Raw genomic sequence first — 17,034 nt, 5'->3', positions numbered from 1 at the left:
ATAGCTCTATCGTGTCTTCGTTTAATCGTTTATCGTATCGTTCGTGCGTTGCGTTGCCACGTAATTCCGCAAAACTTTATCATTTCATCGATCCAGCGGCCTCTAGGTCTACCTTGCGGACGTTTTGTACCTCTTGTGTACCACTGGATGACTAGAGTTATCCAACGATTGTCCTTTCTTCGAGCTATATGTCCAGCCAATTACCATTTGAGGCCTTGGCGGACCCTATTACATCGCAAACTTTTGTGTTTCCTTATCCACTCATTCTTCTTTTATAATATGCTTTCAAAAATTATATTTTCTCCAAATTTCTTATATACTTACCTACCTTGGACGGACAAAAGCAATAAGAGTCGTTCATTGTCTGATACAAACTAGCACCCAAGATTATGGCAGGTACCATATTCAATGCTGCAGGCGAAAAAAATATATTCTTTACATAATACGCTTTTAAAAAATGGTATTATCATTTTTTTCCCTTTATCTGTCGTATAATATGTGTGATTTGTCAACCCCGGCGGGAAGTCAGTATTTTGAACTGAAAAATAAAAATAATGTATTATTTACGATAGTCTAATTGGTTGAACACTTAATAATATAACACACTTCATGCCTTTCAGATCCAGTAATTGCAGTCATATAAGATAGAATAAGTACATGCTCAGAATATCAGTCATATGCGATACTCGCAGTTCTTAGTTCCCAATGAATACGACAAAATATTTACCAGAATCACCACTCACCAGAATTTTCTAGGGTTTTTGTAAAGCGGTTTCATAGGCCCTGGCCGAATTCAAATTATTAGCAATACCCGATGCGGGTAGATGAATGGTTTTTAATAAGGCATATTTTTCTCAGCTGGCACAATTTTTATTTGACTAGCATCAAGTGGAGTAGTCTGCTTACCAAAGTCCTCAAAGAAACCTCGATAGTGAATGCAAGGTATCCATAAAGGCATCTAGAAAAAAATATACTCAACACACTTTCCTCTCCTATGGACTGTTAGAAAATTCTCATTAATCAGAATTTATCTTATATAAAGATCGCCTAAAAACTTTGTTAGAAAAACAACACAAAATCTTATTATTGTTTATAGAAATACGTTTATATGACATGTCAAGTTTTTATTAAACCTAATTCACAAAATTTAAATTAATGTGGTGCTTGTTGTAATTCCCGAACCGGATCGTCATTTAAATTTTTTCCACGAGACGGAGCCTCGAGGATTTCACGAACCGAAGCTACGCTGTGGTGTATTTTGGTCAATTTCAAGCACTGTAACATAAAAAATAGAATGCCGATAGGCTATGTTCAAAACGCTACATGTTGATGCAGGGTTTTAAATGTGTGAGTGTCCTACGAAAATGAAGCACGCATTATGCACGTGGCGCTATTTTACTTCACATATGTTAACATTTCAATATGATGTTGTGCGATGCAATTTGGTGTGAAACTATGTGGATTGATATAATTAAACGGTAATTCACATGTGGAATTTTATTTTATAATCATTTGTGTGTTTTCTGATTATAATAGAAATGGCTATTTATCCAATATGATGAGGGATCGCAACGGTTGCTATCAATGATTCACATAATGCCGAGTGCAACTTAATAATTTAAGTGGATATATTATTATATTTGCAAATTCAAAAAAAAAACATTAAAAATACACGAACTACCTTTAATTTTACCTGGCAGAACAGTTAGGTTACGTAGAATATCATTTGACAAACGCTGCTGTAGAGCATCATAATGTATCCAACTTCAACGGTAATAGGCGTGCTCGCTTCAGGGTGTGGGGGCCATGCCTAACACTATAATCAAGCATAGTCATGAACTGGGTCTCTCAGCCATTCATACATAACAACTAGTCTTATTAGTATTTTGTACAATATGCATTACGGTTACATAATTTCATAAGTATCGATTCAATGCCTTGGAACGTAGAACCTTCCCCTTTGCTTCTAGCTTACTCAATACTGGAATAAGCCAATGTTAATATTAATAATGCTGCTTAATAGTAATTAAGGGGTACTTGGAAAAACTATAAATATTAAATATAAAAATTACCAAAGTAAATTAATATGTCAGTAATATAGCCTTATCTTTCTATGTCACTGATTGGAATTAAATATAACAAGCTTTAATATTAATTGAAATAATATTTCTTTCTCTTCCGTTATTGACACTATGAGAGACAAAATTAGACGCGGAAGTATATTACCTGAAATGAGGTAAGTAAAAAAAGTTGGGAACAATAAAGACTGAAAAAATGAGTATCAGTTCGGAGTAGTACATTGGTTGTGAGCTTTTGAAATTTTACGTGTATAAGTGTCAAAATCGACACTGCAAAAAACAAAAAGATTGAAAAAGCGAACCAATCTATATTTGTGAACAATAATTTGAAATGAAATTTCATCATTACCTTCATACAATCAATACGACTGGATTTGAAACCCTTTTGCAACCAATACCGGAAATTCTATAGAAGCACTATAATTATTATATTCGTGAGGTATTTTGTTGAGGAACGACGTAACGCTAAAAATGAATTTTGCCGATGTTCCATTGGGTATTTTCTGGATTTCGGTTAATAAAGAATATCCTCGGATTTCCGACAAGGCTATCGCAGTTCAGCACCCATTTTATACGACATATACCTTTGTGAGCAACTTTTTTCATCTCAAACTATAATTAAAAATGATAAGCTGTCATATTTGACGATTGATAAGAACTTCGGATTTATCTTTCGTCAGAGCTCTAGTTTGGGGGGCCAGGCTCAGAAAGGGCGTGGCAGATCAACCAGATAAGTGAGAAAAACACAAATTACAAATTTTCTCTAATGGTTAAAAAAAGTCACCTGCGGCGCTATATTACTACGCTGATACTAATATTTTTAAATATGCGATTAGGGAGTATTTGTATTAATAAATACAAAAAATAGCTAAACATACAATGAATACCATTAATTTTACCTCGAACACCATTTTAAAAACACTACCTACTTTAAAATATCACACTGTCTTTAACCTTAGCGATATGTAGAGGGGCCGCTTCAGCATGTGGGGTCCATATTTTGATGTATAAATTGTTTTACCTGTGGTGTGCCACGGAATTCTGGGAATATCTTTGGTTTGCCATGGGTGAGAAAAGGTTGCGGAGCACCGCACTAAAGTATGCTCTGACCTCAAGTTAATGATGTATATATTGCGCCTATTATTCGGTAATATGAAGCCGTGTTTCTTGCGTATAACGCACAGTAGAACCTCGATTTTATTATTATCAACTTAGCCACGAAACGTTATTCATCGTGTTGCTTCTCAGTATGGCTACCAAATTTAAACACAACGTCATGTTCTACTAAAATAAGTAAAAAAAATATTTACCATATTTTACCAGTTTTTAAATGAATGTAATTAGTCAAATCCATATTTACCGGCGATGTTTCCAAAAAATATTTAATTCAGCCGTAGAAATTCTATCTTACTCTAACTTATGGTGCGGATATAAAGCGTGACGAATGCTTACTCACTCGTACTTATGGTTAGTTTTTTCAGTCCTTGGTTCTGACTGAATTTACATGACTAATTTAAGAGTACCAATTAAAGAAAGGAGTACATTGAGCACAAAAGTTTTAGTAATTAAAACTGGCTAACGATATATTTCAAGAGATATTCTAGTTTGTAGTATGACCTCACAAAATTGTCGTCCGGGTTAATAGTATGAGATTCTATAATAATGAATTACAAACCTTTTTTTGCCTTATCGTTTAAAGCAGTGCTCCGCAACCGGTGTGCCGCGAGACGATGCTAGGTGTGCCGCGGCGCATTGTGTCAAAAAATGCAAATAATTTTGTATATTTTACAATACTTAATGGCCAAATTTGAATACATGCATACATAATATATTTGAGCACCTGAATGAAATTAATAAAAAAAGTGCAAGGTCAGAACAAAAATATATTGATATGCTTCACTACCATAGATATTTTAAATAAATTCACTAACATTGAAAACAAGCAATGAATTTTGAGTCCGGCCCAAAATCTTATAACTTTGCTGCAAAAGAAATTTCATCATTACTTTCATACAATCAATACGACTGGATTCGAAACCCTTTTGCAACCAATGCCAAAAATTCTTCAGAAGCACTTATAATTATATTCGTGAGAAATTTTGTTGAATTGAGGAACGACGTGACGCTTAAAATGAATTTCGCCGATGTTCCATTGGCTATATTCTGGATTTCGGTAAATAAAGAATATCTTCGGATTTCCGACAAAGCTATCGCAGTTCAGCTCCCATTTTATATGACGCATACCTATGTGAGCAACGCTTTTCAACTCAAGCTATAATTAAAAATGATAAGCAGTCAGTGGCAGATCAACCAGATAAGTGAGATAAACACAAATTACAAATCTTCTCTAATGGTTAAAAAAAAGTCGGCTGCGGCGGTATATTACTGTTGCAAGGGATGGTGTGATGAGGGGTAGGTGATGAAGGAATCAGAAGGTTTTGATGCGTATAAAAGTAATTCCCCAAATTTATTATCCCTTAACACAAATTACAAATTCAATTTACAGCTTGAATAATACAGTTTATAAATTAGATTACGACGATAGTGTTTGTGATAAAAGTTATTTTAACGTTGAAGCGGGAAGCGTGTTATTAAGACGAGCGAATTTAAGGTACTGAGTTCCTGTTGGATTGCCACGTCTGTTTTTATATTGAAAGTAGACAAAGGAAATGCTATTCGTGGCGTGGGTAAGTTATTGCTGTTTTCGTTCACACACTACGGATCGCTTCCTGGAATTTTGTCTGCGAAATTTGATTAAGGTACAAACGTTATCAATCCAACAATGGATTTCTCACGACACAAAGACAGGAATGCACTGTTTACTCGTTCATTCCTGTTATGCGACAAATGACATCCGACACGTGAGTATTTCTTCGGCCGGTGGAAGACGATCATATATCAGTTCGCACGGCCGTGTTTTGCTGATTATGAAAACATTAAATAAAATATATTAAAATATTGTGATTATTAAAATGTTGTAATCTTTAGGTTTTCTTAACTGTCTTAACTGCTATTTACACATTTCACTGGTCTGCGGACTCCTTCCACCCTCATTACTACGCTGATACTAATATTTTTAAATATGCGATTGGGGAGTGTTTGTAGTAATAAATACAAAAAATAGGTAAACATACAATGAATACCGTTAATTTTACCTCGAACACCATTTGAAAAACACTACCTACTTTAGAGTATCACACTCGGGGGCCCGCTTCAGCATGTGGAGTCCATGTTTTGATGTATAAATTGTTTTACCTGTGGTGTGCCGTGCAATTCTGGGAATACCTTTGGTGTGCCATGGGTGAGAAAAGGTTGCGGAGCACTGGTTTAAAGTAATACATATATAAATATTTTTTCCACTAAATCCTTACATCAAGACATCATACTTACCTTCAAAGTTGTATGAGTTCAAAAACAATACACAAGTAACAAGTGACATTAAACCAATCCAGTGCACTGTTTTACAAGCAGTTAATGCGACAAGTACTAGCTTCTTAAAGGCTGTTGGAAACATAATTACTACTATTCTACATACTGTCAACGTGAGAAATACAAAATCCAACCAAGATGCATAATTATCAATATGATAATGAACGATATACAATATTTAGTGATCAATACAGTGAGCATAATGAGATTCGGAGCGTTTATAAAACTTTAATATCAAGATTAGTCACCGTGATCTTTTTTTTCTTCGATGGCGCTACAGCTCACGTCAAGCCCTGGCCTCCTCCACCACCATCCTTCAGCCGGAACGGTCCTCCGCACGTCTTTTCCAGTTCTTGATTTTTAGCAGCTGGTTGGCATCTTTTGTGATGTTATCACCCTATCGTGTGCGTGGTTTTCCCACTGGCCTTTTCCCCCTGGGTTTCCTTCGAGGATCTTCTTCGGTATCCGTGACTCAGGCATGCGCTGGACATGGCCTGCCCAGTTCAGCTTCTGGAGTTTTATGAAGGTGGAGAGTATTGAATCATGGTATAAGTGGTACAGTTCCATGTTGTACCTAATTCTCCACTCCCCACCATCATTAATGGGTCCGTATATCCGCCTCAGGTTTTTTCTCTCAAATCAATCCACCATTTCAGCTGCTTTCACATTTAGCGTCTATGACTCGCACCCGTCATCTTACACCTCCCCCATTCTGACCTACCCATAAATACTGTCCACTTAAATGAAAATGAAGCTATCACTGGCATTGTAACACGATTTGTTTATACATAATCTACGATATTCGTAATATCATTTTCATCTTTTGTAGTTTTTCAAATCAATGTGTCATATCTATTTTTATTTCCACCTTACAGCTTCGCCCGTGCCGTTTAAAAATACATGCTAACATAGCGGTGCGGCACGTATGAACGCCACAGAAAGAATTCTCAGGGCAAAGAATTTTCCCGTAACTTTTCATAAAACCGAATATTTATTTCGACGTAAAGTTTTACTCGCACCTTGGCCCTTTAGTAAAACAACAGTGGTCGTCGTTTCGTATCACCGTCGGAGGGAATGATACGGGGATGTTCAAACATAAGCACTGAAAAAGAACTTTAGCGTTTCATGGGGTAGAAGAAAATAATAGAAATATTGAACACTCAGGACCAATGTTGGAACGAGAAGAGCATTAACAAAAGAAGCATGGATAAGCCGAACAACTAATTATTATTTCATTGTGGAATCTTTTGACGATATTATTATTATCAACAAAACTTAAAAAAACGTTGTAAATTATTATTAAATCTGCATTAAAAGGAACACATGAGAGACTCAAATTTCAATTCAATTCAAATTTATGTATTTATATTCTATTTTATTGAACATAATTATGTACATAATTTTGAAAACACTTCTGAGAATATATACTATAACCAATAGAAAAATTCTTTTTGATAAAAGTAAGATACCCCGCAGGATCGAACCTGCACTTTTTTTGATATCGCGTCCACGCACATAGTTCACTATGCTAAAGGAGTCATACTTAATTACGACAAATTTTAACTATTGGCTTGTAATATTCACTGAAGCGCTTTCCAAATTGAGCTACTATTGGCGAACGAATTTTGAGTGATCCGTGACGTCGGTTAGTAATTCAAGTAATACCTCCTTTGAATTAAAATACAAAAGCCGATAATAACTATTCCACACAGAGTTGTCAGAGTTGGAAATGTCTTTATTTGCTGATATTTACGGTTATAGTTATTATCAATATGACTAGTGTCATGCAAACGCCTTCACTACGAATTAATTTGCTACTAAATGTTTTTCACTTAAAACTTTTAAGGGGACGTATTTTCTTTGTTAAATTTACTATTGTATTGAATCAAAATATAATATTTTTATGAATTTACGTATTTACGTATTTATTTATTGAATTTGAACAGTTTTTTTTGGTATTCATAACAATTATTTTAATATTGCATTTTATTCATGGTTCGCTATGAATAATCCATCATAGAGGGTCACATATTAATTATTCCCTCCGTTAAAAACTGCTCTAAACTACCAATTTGTCTGTTAAATAGTGCTAATTACTCTAACTACTACGGCCCTTGTAGTAAAGTGCGTAAGTAGGCCTTTCATCCACGGGTTCCAGGTTCGATTTCCGGTGAGGTCACAATATATATGTGATTTTCTCCAAGCTTGGGTGTTTGTGATTCTTTCAATTCTTCTTCTTCTTCGATGGCGCTACAGCTCAAGTCGAGCCCTGGCCTCCTCCACCGCCGTCCTCCAGCCGGAACGGTCCTCCGCACGTCTTTTCCAGTTCATGATTTTTAGCAGCTGGTTGGCATCTTTTGTAAAATTGTTGTTTTAATTTAATAAAACGCAATTTTGTAGTACTTATTCCACTTTTAATCAATAAATTAGGACCGGTTTCGTCCACCTCATAGGGTCATTTTCAACTGAATACAGTTTTTTAAAACAATATTTATCAAACAAAATCCAAAGCGACAGAAATAATATAACAATAGGTACGATGGCGGGATGACGACAACAATACAATGCAGTTCCACCATGAATTGACAGTTAACAAAATAAAAGAAGTCTTTTGTAATGTCGTCACCCCATCGCGTGCGTGGCTTGCCCATTGGCCTTTTCCCCTCTTGGTTTCCTTCGAGGATCTTCTTCGGTATCCGTGACTCAGGCATGCGCTGGACATGTTCTTCATTATTACACTTATATTACTAATTATTATACTACTGTCATAGGGACTCATTACACATTGTGGTGTTAACAATAATATTTATATTATAAATTATGTTGTATCTGGCGTATTTAAAATTATGATTTGGGTATCTTGTTTTTGTAATTAACCAAGTAAATTATATCAGTAACGATATAACAATGATAAATGACGTCTTTTGTTACGTCTTACTTAAATTTTTTTTAAAACTGTAAAGTAATAAACAAGATTTAAGAATTTTCAAATTTTAAATGAACAAATTATAGCCTACAATTTTGCTTGAGTACAAACGGGCATACTATGTACAAAATAAATTTAATATTATTATATACTGATTCGATTTAAATGTTTTCCAATAATTATTAATGCAATATTATACAATGATCGGATCAAAACGAGCCTTCCTCTACCTGTACAAAAATACTAAAATCTTTTTATTTTATCTAGTGCGTTATTTTTGAAATTTCTTTTAAATTAGTAACAACAATATATTCTATGACCTGTGCGAGTTTCATTATTATTGGTCTTGTGGTATTTGAGTTATCAAACATATACAAACAGACAGGAATAAACAATCCAGTTTTATTAAGTATTTATAATATATGTATTTTCTTACATATTTTATTAAAAATACTTATAGATTTTAATAAATATATTAAATGGTGTAGTTTTGAACCACCTCAAGAAAAGCTGTTGTGATTGGCCCACCAAGGGGCGGCCGGCATTCGCATTCAGGTCTCGCGCAACCCCATCCCTGCGCCCGCAAATCGCTTCAGGTGCTCACAAAAGTGGTCTTCTCCCTCAGGGGATGATGTGCTTTGCTGATTTTACAACGCCACCTATGCCCAGCGATGCCTCTCTTTTACCCTACATGCTAGTATTATTACACCACAAACAATGTAGGCTTTGAATTATATAACAGCTTTAAAATACGATTATAGCAAAGAGATTGAAAATACATAACTTGAAAAAGCCCCAAGATTATACTGAGATTGCTTTGTCAAAAGCTCTTAAATTGCAATTTAAAATGTAACGGGAGATTTAAAAATATAGATTATGCTACTGTTTTTATGATATTTAAAAAAGTGTACAGTCTTATTTATAGATACTAAATATATTTATTATAAAAAATATCGAATCTACATAATTTAAAAACATCTCATGCATAATAATATGCCCGCAAGAAAAAATTTTTTTAAGATCAAAAAAAATATACGACATTCGAAGGGATTTGAACCCGTCATCTCTGGATTCGCGCCAGTGTGCTTTTCCAATAATTAAGGTTGTCGTATTTTTTCTTTTTGGTATATTTTTATGCATAAAATGTTAATAATGTATGTTTAATAATAATATATATATATATATATATATTATAATGTTATATTCTAAAATATTTTGTCTTATTCGTTGAACAAAAAAATACTTTATTAAAATTATAAATCTAATCACCTCACTTACATGCCACCATAATAGGCTTTTATTTCTTTTGACCATATCCAATCCTAATAAGATCATAATATGGGCCTCCACAGAGTGGAGGTTTCTATTAACAATTTTTTTTTACGACAAACGTATGTTACCCATTTGCTCAACCTATTCAATACTCTGACTCCAAACACACATTGAAATACAATTTATGTATTTGCCAGACCCAGGATTCAAACTTATAAACCAGCGCGTAGGCCACTGGACTATCGTGGATTAAGTTTGAACTTGCATTCAATACCAAAACATATTATTTAATATTATGTCTAAACTAAAAATCAATTAAATCAGATGGTATGTATAAAAATACTAAATTTTCGCCTGACATTATGGGTAAATTTTGAAGCAGCTGTTATGTTTTCGGCAACGGAAATCCTTACCAACGGGCACCGATCCTTCTCGTGATCCAGTGGAAGGTTCATGTCAGTAATAAGACTCGATGGATGTTAATCTTCAGAGAATGTTTATTCGTCAATATTCAATTTACAATTACATGGTGTATAAATAAAAGGGAAAGAACCCAATAGAATTCAATCCGCAGTGAAACAACTCGGTGAGCAGAGCTGAATTATGTTTGAACAAGTTGAATGGTCCGAGTTGAATGGCTCCAAGGATCATTTACAATAGTATTAATATGAAATAGTAAGTAAGTAATATTAGTGATGCTTAGTTCATGTACAAGGGTTTATATGTGTGTAGTAACACAGCTAGATAGGGTGGATAAATTGGGGTTGATCGATAAAATAATGTTGAGTAGGTACATCGTAATAGTCGAAATCACATCGATCGAATATTCTTAACAATAGTACATTATTAGTAACTTAGGGTATCGATGAATCAACAAAAGCCAATTTATTATCATTGGGGAGATATTATACAGAGGGGAGTTACAGATCCATAACACAGCTTTATATCCTAAAAAATATTATTAAAATATAATGCTTTTCATCCTTTTATACGGCTTAACAAAATTATTTATCTATAACACCACTGGACTAATAACATTTGTAGAAACAAAATAAAATATCAGAAATACACACATTAGAAAAAAAATCTAGAAAAATAGTTGGAACGAGTGGGATTCGAACTCGTATCTTTCACTTTCTAGGTGAGAGATTTCGTCTGTAAGCTATCGATCCGTCTATGATTAATGTATATTATTTCTTATAACTAAGTTTAAACTGAGGTACTTCAAATTACACCAATCATGAGACTATCTGCTTTGCGATCAATTACGGTAAACGACTTTACTAACTTTGTAATTGTAACAGACGTCTGTTTGCTAGCCACGTATTTATTATTGAAATTCTTATTCTTAAGAGTAATGACATTTTTAATTTCCTTTTATTCAATATAGAATATAAACAGGCTTTAAGAGTCTAAAAATTATAGGATGGTTTTGTTTATAAAATAGAAATACTTTGGGCCCACGTTGGTCGCCAGTTATAGTATGTTTTGTTTATAAAATAGAAACAATTCCGGTTTTAGTATTTATTCCAAGTTGACAGAGGTTTAATCAATGACAACAGAAAATAACTTCAAACGGTACACAAAAATAGATTACAAAATAAAAGATGACTCCCTCGGCCAAATAACCAGATGAACTTGCCAAATGATTAGTTCAGTTTAGGTAGGTACCTATCACATTTGACAACTAAAAACCACACTTGTCACTAGAAACGAATCTGGATACTTAGTGTAGTTCATAAGGATTTGTTTAGTTCAGGTAGGTATCACATTTGACAACTAGAAATCACACTTATCACACTAGAAACGAATCTCGACAGTTTAAGGTGCTTAGTTTTAAAATAGAGGACTTGTATGATTAAAAATATCTGAGCTAATCAGACTAAGCTGACCGACTGTAAGACTGTGAGAGATCAATAATTACGTTGTTAATAGAGAGTTACATCCTAATCAGTCTCCATAGAGCTTGCGGCGTCGAGTCATTGGGCCGCGCCATCTATGGGTCTCTTTTCAAAGTCACGCCACTAAAAAATAACATAACTGTGAAAAACCTAAGAAACATACATAATATAATTCGAAATTACTCGCTTGAAAGTTATTTAAATATGATTTATTAAATGGCATAATATTTTAGTGTTGAACGCATAACAATATAATGTTTACCTAAATCAAAAATATAAGTTACAATAATTAATTATTATGCTTTATGTGGGTTTATTCTTTATAGTTGAATAACAGAATGAGCCATTTTTGATACTTTCCCTTATTTAGATAACGTTTCATTAATTCTAAAATTAAACATTCATAATTTTAATTTACTTAAATGCAATTAATTTTAAAGTCTGAAAAACATGCTTAAAGGAAACCTTAGAATGTTGAACCAAATGGAATTCAAACTTAAATCTTACATTTTCCGAGTGAGTGCTCTTATTTCTTAATCTATCGACATTATATTATCAATGATTCGTGGAAATAGTTTATATATATATATTCTGAATTGTGACTAAACTATATTCTAACTCAAGTCATCCTGATTTTTTTTAGATGTAATACATTGAATCCGCCATTGGTTTTGACTGGTATTTATTTACATAGCAACGAATATCATTGGTTGCATTTAAATTGAAATAGAATTAGTTTTGAGCTAGTTTTTTTACTTAGACTGCTGCAACTGGATTATATTTTCGATTATTATTTTTTCGCAATTGAATGCAATATCCAATATAGTACGTTGGCGATGTATTGGATTATCTTTTTCCTGTCTGTCGCTGCTCTAAACACGAATAGAACACTCAGATATAACCAATATCTGATTTTTTAAAAATAAATACGTTATTCTTGTGCCAGAAAAAGGTTTAACGGAAATCTTCCTTTAAAATGATAATATTACACAGAACTTGATGTCTGTTAAAATGTCGCATGATGTCCACAAATTATGCCATTTTTGTAGTTTTTTCTCACCTATTAGATTATAATATTATGTTTAGCAATTTATTGTTGATATTATCACTCTAGCTTAGGGATACCAATCCCGGGATCCCGAGCTATTTTCGATACCTATGAGTCCCAGGATTGATAAACATAATCCCGAAACTTTCGAGATTGATTCTTTTATATTTTTTTATGGAAAATAAAATAAAAGTGAAAATATAACAGAAAAAATACTTTTTATAACAAATAACTACATTAGAAATAAACTGAGTTTGAATGAAGTTTGATTTATACCCATGTGTAAGTTGCCGATTCATTTTATTTTTTCACATAAATTATTAAAAATGAGAATGATTGGAAAAAACAATGCTTAGCACTATTAACAAAGTAATTTCACCATGATCTCATACATTTTACGGCAGTTTCATATTTGGCTGACTACTTAGAGTTATGAAGCGGAAAGGCCATAAGTACACCATGATTTGCTTTACTATTTTAAATCTCGCTAACACATTCATTAAGTCTTTACTATCAGAAACAGCAATCTCATATTAAATTCAGATTATTATTTATATTACAATATTATTTATTCCATTAAACTTATATATTTCCAAGATTGAACGTATGCAATATTAACAATAAATGTCTTAAATAGTATAAATTATAATAGATTTATTTTTGACCGATTTTATCAATGTTATTTGTAACTATAAAAAAAATATATTAACTATGAAAAAATGCCAATCCCGGGATTGTCAAATTGTAATCCCGAAATCTCAGGATCAGAATTTTGGCTCGGGATTGGATTCCCCACTCCAGCTGATCCGAGAATGCGCTTATACATTTATATTTTGAATGTTTTCTGTGAGTATCCATGCCTCCGTTAGATAGAATACATTAACAAAAAATAGAATAAGATAAAAGCGGTGAAGTGGCAACCAAATGCAACTTCTTTTATCATTTCTACTCTAGTTAAAGGATCAGTTATTTTTGGCCGCATTATTGCATTTCATTCAAAATGTAACTTATATAAGTTTGTTTTGGGGGTAGATTTTTACTTGGACACTTATTATTTTAGGCCAGCTATTTTTGGAATAAATAATATCCTAGAATGATAAATATTTGTGAAAACTTACCAAATCAATGTGTTTCTCAAATGAATCGTGAATATTTTAACACTAAAATGATAAATGTTATTTATAAAATATACACAAACAGTTTATTCAGAAGTGACCACAATTACAAGAACTGATGGCCTGATGTATCATTCATGCTTTTACGAGTTAACTTGGCTGTGGCAGTGATCAAAATAAGTTAAATAATAGTTAAATAATAAAGATAGGTTAAAATAATTTCCATAATCGTGTATAGGTATAGGTACTACGGAAGTCAATACCACCCGACCACGGCATACCTGTTACCCCCACTACGAAGCTATGCGACCTGGAATACGCCGATGACGCTGTCCTATTCGACAACTCAATCGAGGGTATTCAAGAGACAATCGACACGTTGCATAACAACTCCTCTCGCATTGGTTTGAAAATCAATGCGAAAAAAACCAACGTCTTGTGTAATAGCACCTGTCCTGATCCAGATTTCTCTCTGATTAGCGATGGACAAAACATCGAGAGCGTCGACAGCTCCAAGTACCTGGGGGTACAAATCACGGGAGATGGCATTTTGCAAAAAGAGCTCGCTATCCGAATGGGAATGGCGGGAGTAACATTCAACTCGATGCGGAATGTCTGGGACTCACTATTGTACTCGGTCAAAACCAAATGCCACCTATTCGACGCTTGCATTCTGACTGTGCTGCTTTACGGTAGCGAATCATGGCACCTTACGAAGGCTCAGAGCAACTGTATATTGAGCTTCGAAAACAGATGTTTCGACGGATACTGGGTATGCGATGGTATGACTTTAGGAGCGACAAGGAGATAAAGAAACGCATCAAGCAGCCACTCATTAACCTGAGAGTCAAGAGACGACGTTGGACCTTGTTCGGCCACGTGCTGAGGATGCCAAAAGAGAACTTCAACCTGGATTTCCTGTTCTTCAAGCCAACCGGATTCCGACATCCTAGAAGGCCGCTCTACAGAGTGTATACGGCAGAACTACGAGTTGCTGGTTTGCCCTTGAGCGACAGGGATTCTTGGAGGCGCCGCGTGGTGTCCATATGCTCCAGTTAAGGGGCGGATATGGTAAAAGAAGAAGAAGAAATAGAGGTACAATATAAATTTGCTTTGTCAAAAGTCTGCATAAAAAATAAACACCTCTTGATGATCCGACCATAAATAAAATACCTATTATCAATAATCTACCATTCCACCTTGAAATGAAATCACGATAAATAGTTTTTTGCCATTCATCATAAATTATTATCATTAATCACAAAGTTACACTACGGAATTATTGTTTTTTTCAATTAAAATTACCTCTTTGATTTATTCGTTGGTCCATCCTCAATATTCGTAACTTTGTCTTTCCAGCTTACATCTATGATATGTATACATACATTTTGATAACTTTAAGCGCTCCACGATTCCACCCCATATAGTTGACCTGGAAACATACGATCTCATTATTCTTGTTATGATTCCTAGGGATCGCAATACCGGTATTTCATAACCGGTATTTAAATATTTATCGATACCGAAGTACCGGCTTAATAAATCTAAAAAAGGGGAGACATTATCAGCGTAGGTCAAAATGGAGCTTTTATTGAATTTTCAAAGCATGATCCTGGACATTCCTTAAATGTTGTAGATAATCTATTTATATACTTTTAAAGCCTTAATATCCTTTATATTTATTTTAAACATTTGATGTATGTATAAAGTATTTTTATTACATAAAATAGTATTCTTTTAAACCTCTCGCTCTAATGTTTCAGAATATAGTCATATTTCAGTACATACATGTGCAGTGGTGTTAAGATTTTTAACATTTATTAATTTTTAAACGCATTTATAAAAGCATTAGTATAATTTATGTTGACATTATTATAGTGAAATATTTACGATAAAAAATTATATTGATAATCTCTGTGATCCCAAATTTGACAAGAATTAGGCATTTTATTCTTTTAAAAAATGGGCAAGATTAACACATTTAAAGATAATTCTAAAGATACTTATTATAAACAATGTCTTTGACCATTCAAGTGTGATTAACATCCTACGAATAATGATCGCTTTATAATAATTATTGACCTAAGAATAAGGTAGTGTTTTTTAACTTTTTAACCGCCCTTAAGAAATCATATACGTTTAAGTTTTTCGAAAATGAATTTAATGATATTTCTTCATCACTCACAACTATATTTTATATTAAATTTAGTGTACCTATTATTTTATAGATTTCGGATCTTAAGTTGTTGGTGTGTAGATCCAACATTTATTAATTGTATATAGAAGGTTACGTTGTGTGTGTGATATTATATGTTCGGGGCACAATAGAAATAAACACAGTGATTTATATTTTCTTGAATTTATATTGTAGCACTACTTTTAAGATTGTAGATGTTTGATGCAAGGTATTAAAGAATAGTGACACATTGGTATTGATGTTATGTCACGTAAGATTTACATTATGGTTTTGATTGAATTGGATATTCACTGAGTTGCGCGTGAATATTTGACTGTACTGTCCTAGGCCGAAAATATAACTAAATTCTTGACTGTCATTTCTGCTTGGTAGTATTGTCTGTGCCATACAAATGACGACAGACACTAATAAGTTGGTTGTAGCGTTGGGTAAACCTCTACAAGTTTTACATTGCCCAAATACAAATATATTGACTGAAACCAACAAAAGTTAAATAATATTAAAATAAAATCTCTCAGTTGGCGTGATGAATAAAATTATTACACACTTCGAACAAAAAAAACCTTCGTAGCAAATATTTCTAATTATTCTATACTAACCTATTAATGCAACGTCGATAGTACATTCGACAAAGGTTAAATTTCAGAGATTTTTCTGTACCCGGACTCTATCTATATATATTTGTAAAGGACAACATAGTAAACATAGGTAGGTACTTAAGGTTACTATAAAACAGTTTTTTAAATAGATTAGTTATATTTATTGATAGGTACTTCTTTTTTCCTATTATATGTTTTCACGAATACCGGTATTCCATAAGAAATACTAAAAAACCGGTATTGATATATTGGTATTGCACTCCCTTATGACTTTCAAATTTAGTTTATGGCTACATAGTGTTTTTTGTAGTTGAGTAAAAACCGTTTTGGCCTTCTCAATTATTCGCAATTATAATTCAATACTATAATATAATCCTAGTTATATAGTTGAAAGTGAAACCTCTCCAAAGGCACTTCATTTACTTTGTACGTCTTGTCATGGTCTATCATTTATATAGCTAGAAAATTT

This window comes from Rhyacophila brunnea, unplaced genomic scaffold (assembly GCF_057557595.1).
Source record: "Rhyacophila brunnea isolate RB1 unplaced genomic scaffold, BYU_Rbru_1.0 scaffold_18, whole genome shotgun sequence".
In the NCBI taxonomy this organism is placed as follows: Eukaryota; Metazoa; Arthropoda; class Insecta; order Trichoptera; family Rhyacophilidae; genus Rhyacophila; species Rhyacophila brunnea.
Note: the sequence above shows the minus strand (reverse complement) of the source record.